Consider the following 18,235-nt stretch of genomic DNA (forward strand, 5'->3'; position numbering starts at 1 on the left):
GGAATGGACAAAGGGGCTGAAGCACAGCCGTGGGAAGCAGGGACCCGTCCACACACCAGCACAGAACAGTCCCACAATAGATCGCCGGGAGCGAGATTGCAGTCTGCAGAATGAGCCCCGTGGTGTGCAACGGACCATTTGCACACCCTTCCAGAGGCACGCACACAGCCACTCCGTTGCTCATGGATACAGCTATGAGAGTATGGGAGGTGGGTTGGACAGATGCTACAGAAATTCAACTTCACATTACACTGAGTTTTGCCCTTTTCAGACATAACTTTTATTTCTATAACTGCAAGAGAGGGCCACCAACATGCTCTCCAGGAGAACACCAGTGCCGGAAGGAGCGGCCGAGTACCCGGAGGCTGGGGAGTGGAGCAATGTTAATGTTGACCTAAGTGAAGAAATGATGCAACATTCATCTCTTCGCCCGGGTTAAAGATTTCATCTCAGAACACTAAGAGCAACCCTTTTAAATTAAACATTGAATATTTTGGAGAGAGAGAAGCTGTAATCTTGGCAAAATAAAACATGCATAGATTTTAAAAACTTAAATAAGGTCTTGATCTCACTGATGCTGTTTCTAACAGTGTTCCTTGTTCGTCATGCCCCTGGGGTCCCTAGATGGTGGATTCTTAAGTTTCAAGGAGGCGCAGGGACCAGGTCTTGAGTAGCACGAATTCACATAGTGGAGAAGTTATGCACCCTTCAGTTCATGCAGGCTCTCTTTTGCTCAGTGATTCAGAACTGTTATAAGATAGTAAGAAGCTAGGAAAATTCCAGGACAAGCGGGATAGGGAAACTGAGGCAGCCAGTTAGACAGCAGTTTGCAGCCACCTAGGAAATCCTACCTTCCCTAAACCGGGGACACTCAAGGGTAGATGGTCCACACTTCTCCTTCCCAATCGGAGGGCACGTAGCTTAAAGCACACTACTCAAAGAGACAGGTAACAGAAACCCAAATAGGGCCATTTGCCAACCACACCCAAGGATAGACAAATTAAGAGAATATCATTTTGGTACGTCGGCATAAAGCTGATGAGTATTTTATTGGTTCTCCCCTAAACGCCCAGCCTTTAAAACCTCTGAAAACAAAAGACCCAGGTATCTCTCTCTCCTTCCCAGGGTCACGCCTGGGTCTCTGCCCCGTCCCTTCTTCCCCCACAGGCGTGCATCTCCTAACCTCCAGGGGACCCCACGAGGCTTGCAGCCGGGGCAGCAGCCGTTCATCCCGGGCAAACCCCCCCCCCCCCCCGCCGCCCCCAGCTTGTCTCCAAGGCGCTTTTCCCTGACTGCCCAGTGAGCCAAAGCAGCCCCGCCCAGGCTCTCCTGCTGCTGCTTCTGTGTCCTTCCTGGTTTCACTATCCTCAGAGTGTGTGTTTGCTGTGGGCAACAAATCCTTGCCTGCTTTTCTACACTCTGTCTCTTGAACTCTTTCCTACGAGAAGACAAGAACCGAGATCTCATCTTGCCGGTAACAGAACCAGCTTCGAAATTTCTGTTACATCCAAGTGCCTCTGGAGGGGGCGTTCCTCAGTTGACCGGCACCAAGTGATTATACTCTAGCTCGCCCCCTGATGGCAGAGTCTCTACATTGCAGGCCGAGTACTTAGGTCTCATAAATCCATGCTGAGGGAACCTAGAGACAGTTTAGTTACATCTTTCTAACCATACCTTTCCTGTCCCCACCCGTAGCTCCATTTTGTAGATGAGGAAGCTGAGGCCCAGTTCGATTTAGGTTTAATCTGGAAGTAAACAGTCCTTGTTGGCCAGCTTTGCAAATCCAGACTGTCAGGGATGGTGCAGGGTGTCACGGTTTCTGTGGTTACCAGGAGCAAGTGGGAGCTACAGCAAGTGCAGAGGAAAATCCAAAGGCAGGGTTGTGGCCAGGAGGCAGCAAGAGACTGCAGCCCGACTCCGTAGCTGGGCTCAGCTCCGTGCGAAGGCTGCCTTCCTTGTAAATGCCCCTCACCTGTAAATGCCCGCTTCTTCATGACAGCAGGGCCAGGAAAAGGAGGGGAGGAGGGGGGGTGTGTGTTTGTTCAGGGGGCTGGGCCTCTAGGGAGGGGATCAAACTGCATGGGATTCGGGGTGAACATTGCAGGAGCCCTGGAGCAGGTCAGGGTCCTGGTGCAGACTGGTGAAGTAGAACATTCTGGACCCGAGGCAAGGACATTTGCGACTCCTGGCCTCTTGGAGGTCAGCCCCACCCCTGCGCTGCTCTCCAGCCGGCCCTCCAGCGCTTCCCACAGGCTGCCCCTCAGCTCCAAACCCTCTCGGGGAGAGGTTCTTCCTTCGATTCATCTTCGCCCTGCCTCCTAAGGGATTTTTCCTGGGCTCGGCATTGCTTTCGGTCAGGGTAACTGCCCACTCTCCGGGGAATGTTGACCAGGGAAAATGTTGACCAGGGAAAAGCTGAGTCACTGTAGAGAGACTGTAATTCCCCAGACCTAAGGGACGCGGACCAGGGCGACCCCATCAGGAAGACTAGCTGCGGAGGCAGAGCGGTACACGTGTTCTCAGCACTTAGAGCAGAGCCAGGACACGGGCCAGGTACAGAAGGTGACCAGCCAGAAAGCCCCGGCTGCCTGGCAAGGGGCAAAACTGGGAAAACAAGAACCTCCCCCCAGGGCCACCTTTCCTCCCCTAGCATGTCACTGGTCATGCAGTTTGACCCCCTGACCTTTCCTCCCTGAAGATAACATCGAGGCCTCACCCATAGTTCAGCTCCAGGCCCAGAAAAGCAACAGAACCAGACAAGTGACACTGCAGCTGCCTCAGGACCAGCTGCGTGGACTAGCGGCCCCTGCCCTGGCACTGACCTATCAGAGGACGCCATGACCTGAAAGAGCACACCTGGAAAGCTCATGAATATTCTACTAAGACCCTCCCCTGAGACCCCCCTAAGATTTCCACCTGCAAGATCCAGATAAAAGGCTCAGGAATAAGGACCCAGCGCCATTCCCTCCCCCCTTCTTTTCTCCGAGGGACCCCACGAGACTGGCAACCAGGGTAGCAGTGGGCAGCATCTAACTCCCTGAACCCGTCTCCAGGGCCCTTTTCTCTGACTGCCCAGTGAGCCAAAGCTTCTTCCCTGCCCTTCCTCAGTTCACTGTCCTAAGTGTGTTTTTGCTGCAGGCAATAAAGCACTTTGCTACTTTGTCTCTTGATTGAAATCTTTCCTTCAAGAAGACAAGAACCGAGGTCTCGTGGTCTGGCCCTGGGTGCATTAACTCAATCACAACACCCCTGAGAGGTAAGTGCCCCTATGGTCCCCATTTTACACACCCAGACAGTGAAGCACAGAGAGGCCCACTGACTTGCTCAAAGTCACACAGCCGGTAAGGGCCAGAGCTGGGATTTGAACTTCATGGACTAATTCTGAAGCCAGTGCCCTTACCCAGTAGGTTACACTGCCCTGAGGGCGTGCACGGTTCTCTCAGGAATGAGTGTGGGAGGGGTGAGGCTTCTAGAATGCAGAGTCCTTGAACTCTTCCTGGTAATGAAATGCCCGTGAGCTTTAACGCCCGTGAAGGAGGACAAGCTGCAGAGCATCTGATCTGGGTCAGAGCCAGGCAAGGTCCGCAAGGAAAACTAACCCGGGTAATGTGGACAGGCGGCCATGCGTGCAGGACAGCTGGGACTGTGGACCTGAGGTCATCGGCCGCGCTCCCTCCCTAAAGGGGAACGTGAAGGTAAAGGCTGGAGTCTTTAGAGACCCCCGAATCCCCTTGTTAACAAATGGGGAAACTAAGGCACGGGGCCGAGAGTGAAGTGGTATGGGCTCGGCAACCTCTCACTCAGCCCCCGGTGGGCAGAGTAGACATTCAGGTCTCAGGATTCTCCCTCTGGATGGGGCTCAGCTGCCAATCAGCTGTGAGATCCCGGTGGGGGCGGGGACCCAGCCGGAGCCAGTTGGAGAACAGAGAAGCTTGGAGGAGGCTGAGGTCACCGTGAGGGTCCTAAGTCCCCAGCAGTGCCTGGCACAGAGGGGTGCTTAGATGCTCTGCGGCCTTACTGTAGTCCATGCGCTCTTGCTCCCCAGAAATCACTTAGAAAGATGCAAAGAAGGAAAAAAGGGAAGAAACCCTCGTAGTTGGGGAAGCGAAAAAGCTGAGAGGGGAGATGGAGGACATCCATAGGAACCAGACCCCAGGGCGCCTCCTCTCGGAGACTGTGCAAGGCTTTGCTGGCAGGGGACAGACAAACACATTACCAAGGTCAGCTGGCTGAGAGGAGAGACATTTAACAATAACACCTCCAGGCAGGCCCTGGGGGCCCTCAGAGGGCAGCCTCAGAGTGGGGGTCCCTCCAGGCAGACCTGGCAAGGATCTCGCGAGGATTTACTTGGGAGCCCTTGGTGGAGATGAGAATTGGGGAGTGGAGAAGGGAGAGCCAATAAAATGTACATTGTTAGGAAAAGTACCACTGGGACAACTGGGAGGAACTTGATTCCCCCAAGGGACGCTGGAAGCAGTGTGGGCCCCAGGCCTCAGAGTGATCCCCCAGGGGAGTGGGGTGAGGGCTGCTCCTGGGGTGCCCACGCCCTGGCAGTCGTCGCTCTGGGCAGGCCCTGCTCCAGCCGCCCGAGCGTGTCCCTGCCCGGGAGGCTGTGCAGGCTGGCGGTGGAAGCTGGTCCACGCCCTGGAACTTCACAGGTGGCAGGGGCGTGGTGACAAAGGTAAACAGTTCAAGTAGTGAAGACATTGCATTCGGTAACTCTGATGGCGGGGGAGGGGCCGGGCCCACGAGGGTGCGAGGAGAAAGGGGGTTTGAGGGACAACTTGCAGAGCAGCGGTCAGTGATGATGATGAGGCCGGCGGTCTGCTATGGAAGTTGGGATTCTGTCCTCCCACAGCGACTGGGGGTCGGGGGACAGAGGCCTGTCCCTCCTGATGATGTCATTTCAAAGGAATGGCTTTTACTCAGGTCCTTGAGGAAAACACTCCCTTCTTAGTGGCTGCTCTGTGGAGGGAGGGCAGGGACCCATCGTCACGTGGTGGCCAAACAAAGGAAAATTGTCCTGGCAGCTCACACTGTCTCAGGCTGGCATTTCGGTGGGGGCCTGGGTCACCCTAGGAACACAGCCTTATGCTGCTAGAAGCCCTGCCCCACAGTTTGATCAAGTGTCTTACCGGGGACTGGAGGGTGGGAGTGGACAGAGTATGTGCCCAGAGTCCAAAGTTTCAGTGGTCAGGGCCAGCACTGTAACAGGTTGTGTTGGGGAGCCAACAGTTTTGCCATTTCCCCTGGGGACCTGCTCTCTCTATCACACACACACACACACACACACACACAAACATACTGTAGAGGGACATACACATAGTCAGCTAAGCAAAGGTGTATTCACACAGGCATAGACAGGTACGCATCCTCACAGACATACGTGTTAGTACACACACACATGCATGGCATACAAAAGCATCGCTAACATGCACACATCCAAGTACAAGAGCGCAAAGCAGGGACAGCTTCCCGGGTGTGTAACCTATACCCTTGCACAAGCCTCCCGCTCGGAAGGGCCCCGCCCTTGGTTTACTGCTCCACTGCAGTGGTTTTGAAATGCTCAAGAGTTTTTGAACAGAGGCACACGCACAGTTGTTCTCCACCTCATTAGGTCTCGCTCTTGTCTTCACACTGCGTGTTCCCAGGAAGCTCCACCCTCAGCCTCAAACCAATGGCTGAAGATGAAAACTGAAAACTGCAGCTGGAAGGGCTGCCCCTCCAGATAGGGAGTGAGGTCATGTCTGCGGCTGGCCGCTAGGTGGCAGCACCAGGCCGAGCCAAGCCTGGGCGGAGGACGGAAGGGACGGGTGGTGGGGGAGGAAATGGGTGCAAGGGTGCCACGGAGTCATTCCTGGAACGCACCCTTCTCCCGAAAGCACGGAGACGCATTCTCCCGGGGGTTAGCGAATCCATTCTTCTCTGCCTATATTTTCATCCAATTCATTTTTAATATTTTTCTTTTTCTTAATTTTTTCTGATTACCAATACAACACATTTTATTATGGAAAATAGGACACAAAAATTTTTAAAATCATCCACAACCTGACATTTTTTTAAAAACCTGTAAAAGGAAATGACAGCATCCCCTCTCCTCCAAGGGCTTTGCACATACCCTGCCAGACATCTTTCCTTCTTGGGCACTAGAAAAGCGTGATTTCCGCCCTGGCCGGTTTGGCTCAGCGGTTAGAGCGTCAGCCTGCGGTCTGGAGAGACCCGGGTTCGGTTCCCGCTAAGGGCACGTACCTCGGTTGCAGTTTGTCCCCGGCCCTGGTTGGTCGTGCGGGTGGCAGCCACTCGATGTGTTCCTTTCACATCGATGTTTCTCTCTCTCTGTTCCTCTCTCTCCCTCCCACTCTACCTGAACAAAAAATGGAAAAATGTCCTCGGGTGAGGATAAAAAAAAAAAAAAAAAAGAAAAGCGTGATTTCCTCCCCAAACAGACTCCTATTCTACACACAGCCATCAACTTACGTTCTCACTTACTATGGCCTAGTCACGTCTTCCAGCCGGTGTGGATAGGTCTGCCTCAGCTTTTCAACGCTCTGGATCTAACTTTCCCAAGTCTGGCTTTGGCACAGCCTCGGCAGCCAGTTCACGGAGCAGTCTGCCCTCAACGGGCACCTTCTGCCCTGTGGCACCTTCCTGGGGCTATGGACACTCCCCCCTCCACGTCCCTCCGTGACATTGCAGGTAAGTTGCAGTGTTCTGACCACGGCCAGTAGGTGAAAGGTTCACCCCGTTCAATCTCATTCTTCCTGCCCCTAAGGCTTGATCTGTGGCTGAGGAAACCAGAGGGGAGAGTCATGGATACTTGGTCCTTTTCACCCCTTCACCCCGCTCTGATGATGTGTTAGGACAGGAGGGCAGGGGAGGGTGTACCCCTGTTCTGGTGCCTGCGTTATTGTTGCTGCTTCTCTGGTCGGCTTTGATGGGGTGGGGTCGGGGGAGGCACATGCTCCTGGGTCAGTTCTGCTGCACAGCGTCCTGTTGAGGGAGGAGCAAGGGGCTCAGCTGCTCCCACCCCAGCTCGGCTCCTGCCCTCCTCATGGAACACCCATAGCCCCTGCCTGCTGGGGTGTCCTTACCCAGTGGCCTGCCCCCCTGGATGGGCTCCTGTGGCCACTCAAGCCTTGTTACCTTCAGGCATATGTGGACTTTGGCAAGATCCCTCATGTTTGTGCCAACAGATGGGGGGAGCATAGGCAACCCCTTCCCCCGCCCCTCCACCCATCATCTCTCTCCAATTCTCTCTCCTCCTTGGTCAGAGGTTCGGAAGGGGGAGCAGCAAGCCCTCTGCAGGCAGGCACCTAGCTGGGAAATAGTCTCCTTCCTGCAGAGAGTCCTGGAGGCACCTGCCCTGGCCGGGGTGGTGGCGGAGGGCAGCCACCCCCCCCACGGGAAGGAGGAGGAGAGCCCAGCTTTCCTGCCTGGCCAAGCGCTCACCTCTCTGAAGTCTCCAGACATACGTGTTCAGTTACAGTCGACATACAGTACCGTATTAGTTTCAGGTGTATAGCCAGCCCAGTGTTGACATCATATAACTTACTAAGTGATCACCCCGATAAATCTGGTACCCACTGACACCATGCATAGTAATTACCGGTATTCCTTATGCTGTACTTTACATCCCTATCAACTGTACTTCTTAAAGCCTTTACCTTTTTCACGCACCCTGCCAACCCCCCCCCATCTTTCAAAATCCCAGCTCCCCAACCACGGTTCTGGCAACCACAGTTCTCCCTCTGTGTTTATGAGCCTGTTTTAATTTTTGTTTATTTTAATCTTTAGATTCCACATATAAGAGGAATAATTTGGGATTTGTCTTTCTCTGACTGGCTTATTTCACTCAGCGTAACACCTTCTAGGTCTAACCGTCTTCTCTTCTTTCCAGGCCTCTGGAGTGGAGGGAAGGGGGGCAGAGGGCGTATAGATGATTTGGGGTGCAGAGCCCAGAGAAGGCATCTGACCGCCATTGCTGGTGCTTCCTGCCTGAATGCCTCACTGTCTAAATCTGGAAGAAACTGGATCCTTATCTTATGCCACATGCAAAACTAACTTGAAATGAATTAAAGACTTGAATGGAAGACCTGAAACTGTACAACTCCTTGAAGAAATCATACGGAGAAAGCTCCTTGACGTCTTTCTTGGCACTGATTTCTTGAGTATGACGCCACAGCACGAGAGACGGAAGCAGAAACGAGCAGGAATCTGTCACACCAACAGCTTCCGCACAGCGAAGGAAACCGTCCACCAAACGAGAGCTCCCACAAGTGCAAGAGCATGTTTGCAAACCACGCCCTGGCCGGTTTGGCTCAGCGGTTAGAGCGTCGGCCTGCGGTCCAGAGAGACCCGGGTTCGGTTCCCGCTAAGGGCACGTGCCTTGGTTGCAGTTTGTCCCCGGCCCTGGTTGGGTCGTGTGGGTGGCAACCACTCGATGTGTCGCTTTCACGTCGATGTTTCTCTCTCTCTCTCTCTCCCTCTCTCTTCCTCCCACTCTATCTGAACAAAATATCGAAAAATGTCCTCGGGTGAGGATAAAAAAAACAACAAAACAAAGCAAACCGCGTATCCGATGGGGCTAATAGACAGACTACACATGAACTCTTATAGCTCAATAGCAAAAAGTAACTAAAATAAATAGCTTGATTAAAAAAGTGGGCAAAGACTTGAATAAACATTTTTTCCGAAGAAGATACACAGGAGGCCAACTAGTACCTGAAGAGATTCTCAACGCTGCTAATCTCGGAGGAAATGTGAAGGAAGTGACACTGTCCCCTCACACTTGTTAGAATGCCTGTTGTTAAGGAGATGAGAGCTGACACATGTTGCTGAGGATGTGGATGGAGAAAGGGGGACCCTCATGCGCTGTTGGTAGGAATGTGAATTGGTGCAGCCACCATGGTAACAGTATGAAGGTACCTCAAAAAAGTAAAAAGTAGAACTACTAAATGGTCCAACAATCCCACTTCTGGGCATATATTGGAAGGAAATGAAACTAGTATCTCCGAGATCATTGCCCTCCCATATCATTGCGGCATTATTCACAACAGCAAAGACACAGAAACAACCTAAGTACGCACTGATGGAAGAATGGACAAAGAAAATTATGTCTAAAACAGAAGCCGCAGGAAGAAGGAAATCCTGACATTTGTGACAACATGGATGAACCCGGAGGACATTGGGCTAAGTGGAAGAAGCCACACACAGAAAGACAAATATTGTATGATCTCACTGGTGTGTGGAATCTGAAAAATTCAGACTCGGAAACAGAGAGTAGAATGGTGGTTGCTGTGGGGGGAGGGACGGGGAGATGCTGGTCAAAGGGCACAAACTTTCAGTTATAAGATGAACAAGTTCTGGGAATTAATGTACAGATGGTGACTAGCACTCTACTGTGTACTTGAAATTTGCTACGAGACTAGATCTCCAGTGCTCTCCCCACGTGAAAAAGAGTAACCCTGTGAGGTGACGGGTGTGCCGATTAACGTGATAGCGGTGATCATTGCACAGTGAGCTTATATTAAATCATTACATTGCATACCTTAAGAAGATCATGCAGCCCAAACACGTACTATTTTCATTTGCCAACCATACCTCAATAAAGCTGGGAAAAATACAAATGACTTGGTGTGATGAGACATGAGAGGCCCACCGAGATGGAGAAGCCTGGCTCCATCAGCGTCCGGGGCCGAGGGTCCAGACTGGTTCAGACGGCAGCCGCCCGAGACGAGATGCTCAGAGCAAACCGATGCTAGAACAAGTTCATTCGAGGACGTGATGTGTGATGACGGATCTCTCAGGTGTGATCTCTCCACCCCTGCTACCTCGGTAGGAAGGAGGGGAAGGTCTAATTTACTGTGGGAAGATAAGAGAAACAGAACACTTGACTGAGGGGCCGTCACCGTAACTCCTTATTCTCTTTGGTTTACATGTATCTTTTTCTTTCTCTCTCTCTCTTTATTTTTAGATTTTTTAAAATTGATTTTGAGAGAGAGAGAGAGAGAAACATTGATGTGAGCGACACATCAATGGCCTGCACACCCCCTGCTGGGGACTGAGCCCACAACGCCAACATATGCCCTGACCAGGAATCGAACCGGCAACCCCTGGATGCCTGGGACACGCCCAACCAACTGAGCCACATGCATCATTTTCTATCAGATAAACCACCTGCCACAGAGACCTTTGGAAATGGGATCGTTCTGCTTCTGGGGGGAGGGGACACCACCTCCTTGAAAGGCTCTGTAGTGGGTGTTCTTTGCAGACGAGGGATGCTTCACAGTGGGAGATGCCACCTTTGAAATGGCCCCCTAAATTCAGAGCAGCATGATGGGGTCCAGGCAGAGCCGAGGCCCGGAGAAAGAACGCCAGAGGCGGACGCGGTCAGCGCCGGGAAGCAGGGACGCCGCGGTCAGAGCAGAGGAGGCCTGTGCAGAAGTCGGTGGGTCTGGCAGGCTGGCGGCCGATTGAAGTCTCACTTCGAGCAAGTGAAGAAACTCCTAGTGAACAGAGATGTGACATGAGTCACCTCACTCTGGAGTTCGGCCCCCTTATCCAAGTCCCAGAAAGAAGCCAGCTCCCAGACCCTGAGCCCCTTCACTGAGGAGAGAGTAGGTCCCCTAAGGAAGGACCGAGCGACACCGCCAGACATGGATGTGGTCAGTGCTCCCCCGCCCCCCGTTCTCCAGAGGGACTGTGCCTGCAGAGGAAGAAGGATCAGACTCTGTGAAGGTTACTGCCCAGGAACAGGGCTGGGACTCAGACTGGCCTTTCCTACTGGCCCACGAGCAAAAAAAAAAAAAAAAATTAATTTATTGATTTTAGAGGTAGAGAGAGAGAGAGAAACATTGAGGATCAAACCCGAAACTCTGGTGTATAGCAGCCGATGCTCTAACCAACTGAACTTCCTTCGGGCCACCTAAAGTCAGTCACAGCGGACACTCTTCCTCCTTCCTGTCTTCCTATCGGTCAGCATTTCCTGTTAGGATTTTTGGGTTTCATTCCTTCAGTCATTACTCAACAAATAGTTCTTGCCCTGGCCGGTTTGGCTCAGCTGTTAGAGCGTCGGCCTGCGGTCCAGAGAGAGCCGGGTTCGGTTCCCGCTAAGGGCACGTACCTTGGTTGTGGTTTGTCCCCGGCCCTGGTTGGGTCGTGTGGGTGGCAACCACTCGATGTGTCCCTTTCACGTTGATGTTTCTCTCTCTCTCTCTCTCCCTCCTACTCTATCTGAACAAAATATCAAAGGATGTCCTGTGTGAGGATAAAAAAAAAAAAAAAGTTCTTAAACATCTATAACATGCCAGATACAGTCTCTAGCTCTGGGACCGCAACATAATAACAAAGCCAGACAGGTCCCTTCTCTCCCGAACTGTCTAGGTCTCTATCATGCTCAGAAAGACAGTCCCATCTGGAGATCGTGAAAACAATTGCCTGTGTTTTTCTTTTGAGTATTTTCATGGTATTATATTGTTTTGTCTTCATAGTTTTAGCCAGTTTGGCCCTGGCTGTTTTGCTCAGTGGTTAGAGCGTCGGCCTGCGGTCCAGAGAGACCCGGGTTCGGTTCCCACTAAGGGCATGTACCTCTGTTTCGGTTTGTCCCCGGCCCTGGTTGGGTCATGCAAGTGGCAACCACTTGATGTGTCCCTTTCACGTCAATGTTTCTCTCTCTCTCTCTCTCTCTCTTCCTTCCACTCTATCTGAACAAAATATGGAAAAGTGTCCTCGGGTGAGGATTAAATAAATAAATAAATATTTAGCCAGTTTGGAAATTATTTTTGTAAATGGTGTGAGGTAGGGATCCTAATTTTGATCCTAATTTCCAAATGAAAGCTAATTATTGCAGTCTTTCATGTGTGTGCCTGTGTAATCCATCCTTCACCATGATTTGAACTGGCATTATTGTCGCACAGTAAATTCCCACATATATCTGGCTTTATTTCAGACTCTTCGGGTAGTGAGCTTCTAAAGCGGTTCCCAGCGACCCCTGCCTCCTGGTGCCCTGCCCCGTGCAACACTCTGCCTGGAGTGTGAGCTGGAACCAGTGACGTGCTCACCGCAGAGTACAAGTGACGGCTGTCCCTTCGAGATTACGTTCTACAAGGGTGTGACTCTCTCCTGCTGTCACTCTGTTCCCTCCACTGGCCAACGCTGTGCAGCCAGCTGCCAGGCCGTGAGCTGCCCGATGGAATGACTCCTGCGTTAAGAAACGGACGGTGTTGGGCTCCGGCCAGTAGTCGGGAAGAAACTGAGGCTCTGAGTCCAACAGACCACGAGGAACTGAATCCCACCAGCAATCGCTGAGTGAGCGAATCCTGGGTCTTTGAACTTTGAGATGACTGTGGCTCCAGTGGGCACCTGGAGCAGGAGGGTCCGGCTGAGCACATCTGGTCAGACCCATAGGCCAGGAGACAAGTAACGTTGTTGTAAGTCAGGCATAGCCTGGCACTGTCTCCAGTCCTCTGCTTGAAGGTGGGGTTCCTCTACCTCTGCGCAGTCTTAGGGTCCAGCTCTGTACCAGTTCTCCTGCGGATGTGGCCACACCAGTGGATTTATCCCTGGCCCAAGAGACCCCCTCGTGACAGCCAGATAGAGCAGTTACCAGGGCCCATGTGACATCCAATCACAAGTTTCTGTCATCTCACTTGGGGTTATCATGCCATTAACTTAATTTTTTAAAGAGAACCATGTACACATATGAACAGCAAGCAAGCAGAATTCCAACCACTGAGGGTTTTTTTAAAAACAAAATTTTGAGAAGACAACTCTGAACAAAGAACTTGCAGCCACGCGTAAGTCCTTCCTAGTAGAGATGAGCAACTTTCCGGGGAAGGGACGTGGAGCCCCGAGCTGGAGAGAACAGACAGCGGTGGTGGGAAAGCCACGTCCCCGGCACGGCCAGCTCTGCCTCGATGCCACACGGCACGCCGCTCTTCCACTGGATGATGATAGACCTGAAGAGAGGATAAAAACCATGCGGATGTCGAATAAACGCACTTTAGAGATGGCATTTCATTCCTCGTTAGTGAGGAACCAAGCAGATGCTGTCTCCAGTTCAAAGGAGAGTCCTGAGGACAGGTTTCCACGGACTGATTAGGAATATTGAAATGGTCTGTGCGTGCGTGTTGGGGCGCGGTTGTTCCTCCACTGAACAGAATGGATTTGCGTGCCTTTGGACAAAGATGGTTTTGCATTTCTATCAGTCTTGTACAATTTACAGAGTTGAGAAATAGCTCAAAGGCACTAAGAGGCTAGAATTGCCTCTCCCCTCCCCCCAGGCAGGTTTGGCCTAACAAGGTGTAATTTTCATTTTGGGACAACCAGTCATCTTTTTTGCTTATTCCAAACTTCCTTAAGACTCAAAGAGGAGCCATGGCCGGTTTGGCTCAGTGGTTAGAGTGTTGGCCCGCGGACCAGTGAGTCACAGGTTCGCTTCCGGCCAAGGGCACGTATCTCAGTTGCGGTTCGTCCACAGCCCTGGTTCGGGTCGTGTGGGAGGCAACCAGTCAATGTGTCCCTCTCACATCGGTGTTTCTCTGTCCCTTTCTCCCTCTATTTCCCTCCCACTCTATCTGCAGATAAATAGAAGAAGAAGAAAAAAGACTCAAAGAGGAATTTTAAAGTCTCTCGTTAAAGCTGATGTCAAGTTTCCAGCCACCAGGGGCAAGAATAAACGGTACTACACTCATTATTCACAAGCCAGATGTGCCACAGCCTGGCTCCCACTTTCTCTCACGGGCTGTCTTTATCTGTTACTCTTTTCAGAAAGATCAAGGGTCCCGTTCGGGGTCACACAACTTAGTGCCGGAGCAGGTTCCAATGTCTGAGTGATCGCAAAGCAAATCCAGTCCTGAGTTTCTTGGCTAAGAGTTCTTGTTACAGGATAATGAGAAGCTAGGAAAATGTCAGGGCAGGAGAAATAGGGAAACTGAGGCAAGAAAAGTGAAACAAGGCCGAACAGTTTGGGCAGCTTACAACCAGCTTGTAAATAACGAGCCCTTACCTTCCCCAAGGACACGTGAGAGCCAATGGTTGATACCTCTCTCCTCACAACTAAAGAATGCAGAAAAGGAGGGGGAAGGGAAGGGGAAGGGGGGAATCTTCATGCTCCTTCTCTGTACCCAGAGAATTCATACTCGATTGTGGGGAGGCACCAGGACATTGTTTTAAAGAAGAAAGAGAGTTGATTGTGTCTTCAGGTCTGAGGACTGTACCCCAAATATATGAGATACAAGAGCAAGAGGGGATCGATAGATGGGGTGAGGGACATGGGAGGGTGGACTCCTGCTCATACCTGGCACAGTATAGGAATGGGGGAGAAGAGACGGGAAAAGTGGGGCCTGGAAAGGCCCAGTGGCCACGAGTCTGCCTTCAGACATCTCTGGCATTGCGTCTGTGTGGCCAGCCCTGTGACCTCAGAATTACACGGAGTCTAAGCAGAAAGCCAGTGTCTGCCTGGAGAACAAGCTGTGACAAACCAGTCCGTACCTGGTGGCTGGAGACAGCAAGTACTCACTAGGTGTCACCGGCTGCGGTTGGCTGGGCTCAGCTGGGTGGCTCTTCTGCTCCTTGAAGTAGGAGGGTCATCCACGCGGCAGCATTTAGCTGGGAGCTTGGCTCACAGGCGTCGCCGGATCATCTCACTCTCCACTCTCATCCTCCAGACCTTTTCTCTCCACGAGGCCCCTGCGGCTGGAGAACCTGGGCTACTTCTCCACTGGCTGCCTTCTGAGAGAGCCCAAGGAACGGAAAGACCTGCGAAGGCCTGGTCCCCGAGGCCACACAGCTGCTCTCCCACTGCATTTCCCCACGTCCGGCTGACATAGGTCCCAGATGGCTCAGCTCCGAGGGGAGGAGAAATGGATTCCACTTGTCAGCACAGAAGGGCCTGTGCGGGGGAGGCCCCGATGGGCCATCTTTGGAAACAAGTGACCACAGCCCGTTTCAGAAGCCAGTGTGATAACTGAACACTCATCTTCTAACACAGGCAAGCAGCTGAGGTATGAGATACAATTTGCAGGGAAATATCCTGTATGAAAATGTTTCACCAGAAGGGGAAATGAAAGTCACTTGAACTTCCCTTCCCCGTAACACCATCAGCCAGAAATCCCTTTTCTGATGATTAAAATTCTTTGTTTAAAGAAAAATTTTTTTTTCTTTATTGATTTAAGAGAGAGGAAGGGAGAGGGAGAGAGAGATAGAAACATCAGTGAGAGAGAACATTGATTGGACACCTCCTTCATGACCCCACTGGGGATTTGGCCCACAACCTGGGCATGTGCCCTGACCGGGAATTGAACTGGTGACCTCCTGGTACATGGGTCGAAGCTCAACCACTGAGTCACACCGGCTGGGCATAATTAAAATTCTTTCTTTCTTTTTTTTTAATCTTTATTGTGGAATGTAAAATGTATTACAGATGTTCCACATTTTCCCCCCATTGACTCCCTCCTCCCCACTCCCGCCCCCTTCCCGCCTTTTCCCACACTACTGTCTGTGTCCATTGGTTATGCATATAAGTTCTTTGGTTTATTTCTTCCCACCCCCCAACCCCCTTCCCTTTGAGGTTTGTCAGTCTAGCAATGAATTTGTACTTCTTAATCTCTTCACCTTTTTCACCCATTCCCTCAACCCCCCTCCCATCTGGCAACCAACAAAATGTTCTCTGTATCTATGAGGATGTTTCTGTTCTACCTGTTCATTTTGTTTGTAGATTTCATTGTCGATAGATATGTATTCATTGCCATTTTGTTTGTTCATATATTTTATCTTTTTCTTCAAAAAGACCCTGCATCATTTCATATAATAACGATTTGGTGGTGATGAACTCCTTTAACTTTTTCTTGTCTGGGAAACTCTTTATATGGCCATCGATTCTAAATGACAGCTTTGCAGGATAGAGTAATCTTGGTTGTAGTTTCTTGCTTCTTATCACTCTGAATATTTCTTGCCACTCCCTTCTGGCCTGCAAAGTTTCTTTTGAGAAATAAGCTGACAGCCTTATGGGAACTTCCTTGTAGGTAACTAGCTGCCTTTCTCTTGCTGCTTTTAAGATTCTCTTTGTCTTGAACCTTTTGCATTTTGATGATGATGTGTCTTGGTGTGGGCCTCTTGGGGTTCATCTTGTTGGGGCTCTCTGTGCTTCCTGGACTTGTATGTCTGTTTCCTTCACCAAGTTAGGAAAGTTTTCTGCCATTATTGTTTCAAACAGATTTTCGATTTCTTGTTCTCGCTCTTCTCCTTCTGGCACCCCCAAGATGTGAATGTTGGCACACTTGAAGTTGTTCCAGAGGCTCCTTACACTATCCTCATTTTTTTGGATTATTTTTTCTTTTTGCTATTCTGATTGGGCATTTTTTGCTTCCTTATATTCCAAATCGATGGTTTGCTTCTTGGATTTACGTACTCTACTATTGAAGCTGTGTAAATTATTCTTTATTTCAGTTAATGCCTCCTTCAATTCTGACTGTGCATTCATAATTTCTGACTGGTCCTTTTTTATGCTCTTGAGGCCCTCCCTAAGTTCACTGAGGTTCTCACTAAGTTCATTGAGCATCCTTATAAGCAGTATTTTGAACTCAGCATCTGTTAGGTTGCTTATCTCCATTTCGCTTAGTTCTTTTCTTGGGTTTTTGTTCTGATCTTTCATTTGGGACCTGTTTCTTTGTCTCCTCATTTTGGCTGCCTCCCTGTGTTTGTTTCAGTGTATTACTTAACGAGAGGTATGGGGTTAGCTGCGACCAGATGCGGCTCGTTTGAAAGAATTTAGGAAAAACCTGAAGCAGGATCCAAGACAGGCCAATCCTATGGTTAAGCAACTGGCAACAGCTTGGGTGGGCCTGAAAGTTGGGTGGGGCAGGGCGGGGCCTCAGGGAGTCACCAGGGCGGGGCTACCAGTGTGAGCCAGGTTGCTGGAGTCCCAGATATGGAGACTGTCTGCTGTCCCCGGGAAGGGCTCACCAAAGGAACAAAGGCCTCTGACAGCACGTTTGTCCCGGAGAAAGCCCCCTCTCCAGCCCTCGCTCCAATGCCAAACAGCTCAGTTCTTCCCTGTATGTCTCTGGTGCCCCTCCAGCTGCCTCCCCTCCAAGCTTAGAGGGAGTGAGTCCGATAAGTCCGTGTGCGGGCCCTTTAAGGAGCTGCCTGGGGCTCCAGCCGCCTCAGCCTCCCTGAGCCTCAGTTCCCGCTGGTTTTCCAGCCAGAAGTTACGGGGATTCTCTTCCTGGCACTGGAACCCTGAGCTGGGCACCTGGTGTGGGACGGGGACCCCTCAGTCCTCAGAGAGGACCTTCCCAGCCGAGGTGTCCTCCTGATTTTTATCCACCACACGTGGGTGTGGGACCAGCCCGTCCCCTCCGCCCTCCTCCCAGTCTGGATGCGGCTGCTGATTTAATTCCATAGCTGTAGGACTGCCATTTAGGATGATTTCAGGTGGTTTTGAATGATGGTTGTTCTGTAGTTTAGTTGTAACTTTGATGTGGTTGTGGGAGGACGCGATGCCGCGTTTACCTACCCGCCATCTTCTCTCTAGAGTGATTAAAATTCTTAAAAGTGATATTTGCCTTCCATGAATAACAACTGAAGATGGTGAAGTGGAACCTGAGGCATCACTGGAACAGAGGGATGTAACGTTTGACCCTAATTTATTGGCTGTCTACAGTCCATCTCGGGGAGCTGGCCCGTGTGCTCAGGCCGCTCCCAGTGGGACAAGAGAGAGTCGGATGGAAAGAGAGTTTCAGGTAATTGCGGGAGGAGCTACAGCAGAGGATGTGGGGAGCCCTGGGTACCCCAGTGAGAAGGGACACCAGCAGGGAGACAGGTGGAAAGAAATTGATAAAAGAAGGGCCTTTGATGGTATTTATCACAGTCCAGGTGTTTGTTTTTCTTCCAGATTGGAATTTTATTCTTTTAAAAAAATACGTGTATTGTTAACTACAATACAAGTACCCCAAATCACACAGAACGTGTTTAGCTTAAGTTGCAAGGTGAACATCCTTGTAACTGCTTGCTCAGAGGAGCCAGAGCCTGGCCAGCCAGCCAGAGCCCTCCACACGCTCCCAGTCCAAGCCGGAGGCTCCCAAAACCAGTATCCTGACTTCTACGGCAGCACTCATCACTTGTTCACTTTTATTTATTGCTTTATCATCCAGTGTGCCTCTCTGAACATGACACCATAGTTTTGCCTTTTTAGAAAAACCTAGACTAGAGGTACCTCTCTGCTGCTTTCTATCCT

The 18,235-nt window shown here is 51.0% G+C and overlaps 1 long non-coding RNA gene across 1 annotated transcript; it reads left to right on the forward strand.

Moving 5' to 3' along the window:
• Positions 1 to 13,577: 13,577 nt before the first annotated feature.
• LOC118623612 lies at positions 13,578 to 17,739 on the forward strand. The gene is made up of 3 exons (XR_004958298.1): positions 13,578 to 13,678; positions 14,667 to 15,002; positions 17,587 to 17,739. It is a non-coding gene; the product is annotated as an uncharacterized LOC118623612 (long non-coding RNA).
• Positions 17,740 to 18,235: the final 496 nt, after the last annotated feature.

The sequence above is a fragment of the Molossus molossus genome, unplaced genomic scaffold, assembly GCF_014108415.1.
Source record: "Molossus molossus isolate mMolMol1 unplaced genomic scaffold, mMolMol1.p scaffold_m16_p_10, whole genome shotgun sequence".
NCBI lineage: Eukaryota > Metazoa > Chordata > Mammalia > Chiroptera > Molossidae > Molossus > Molossus molossus.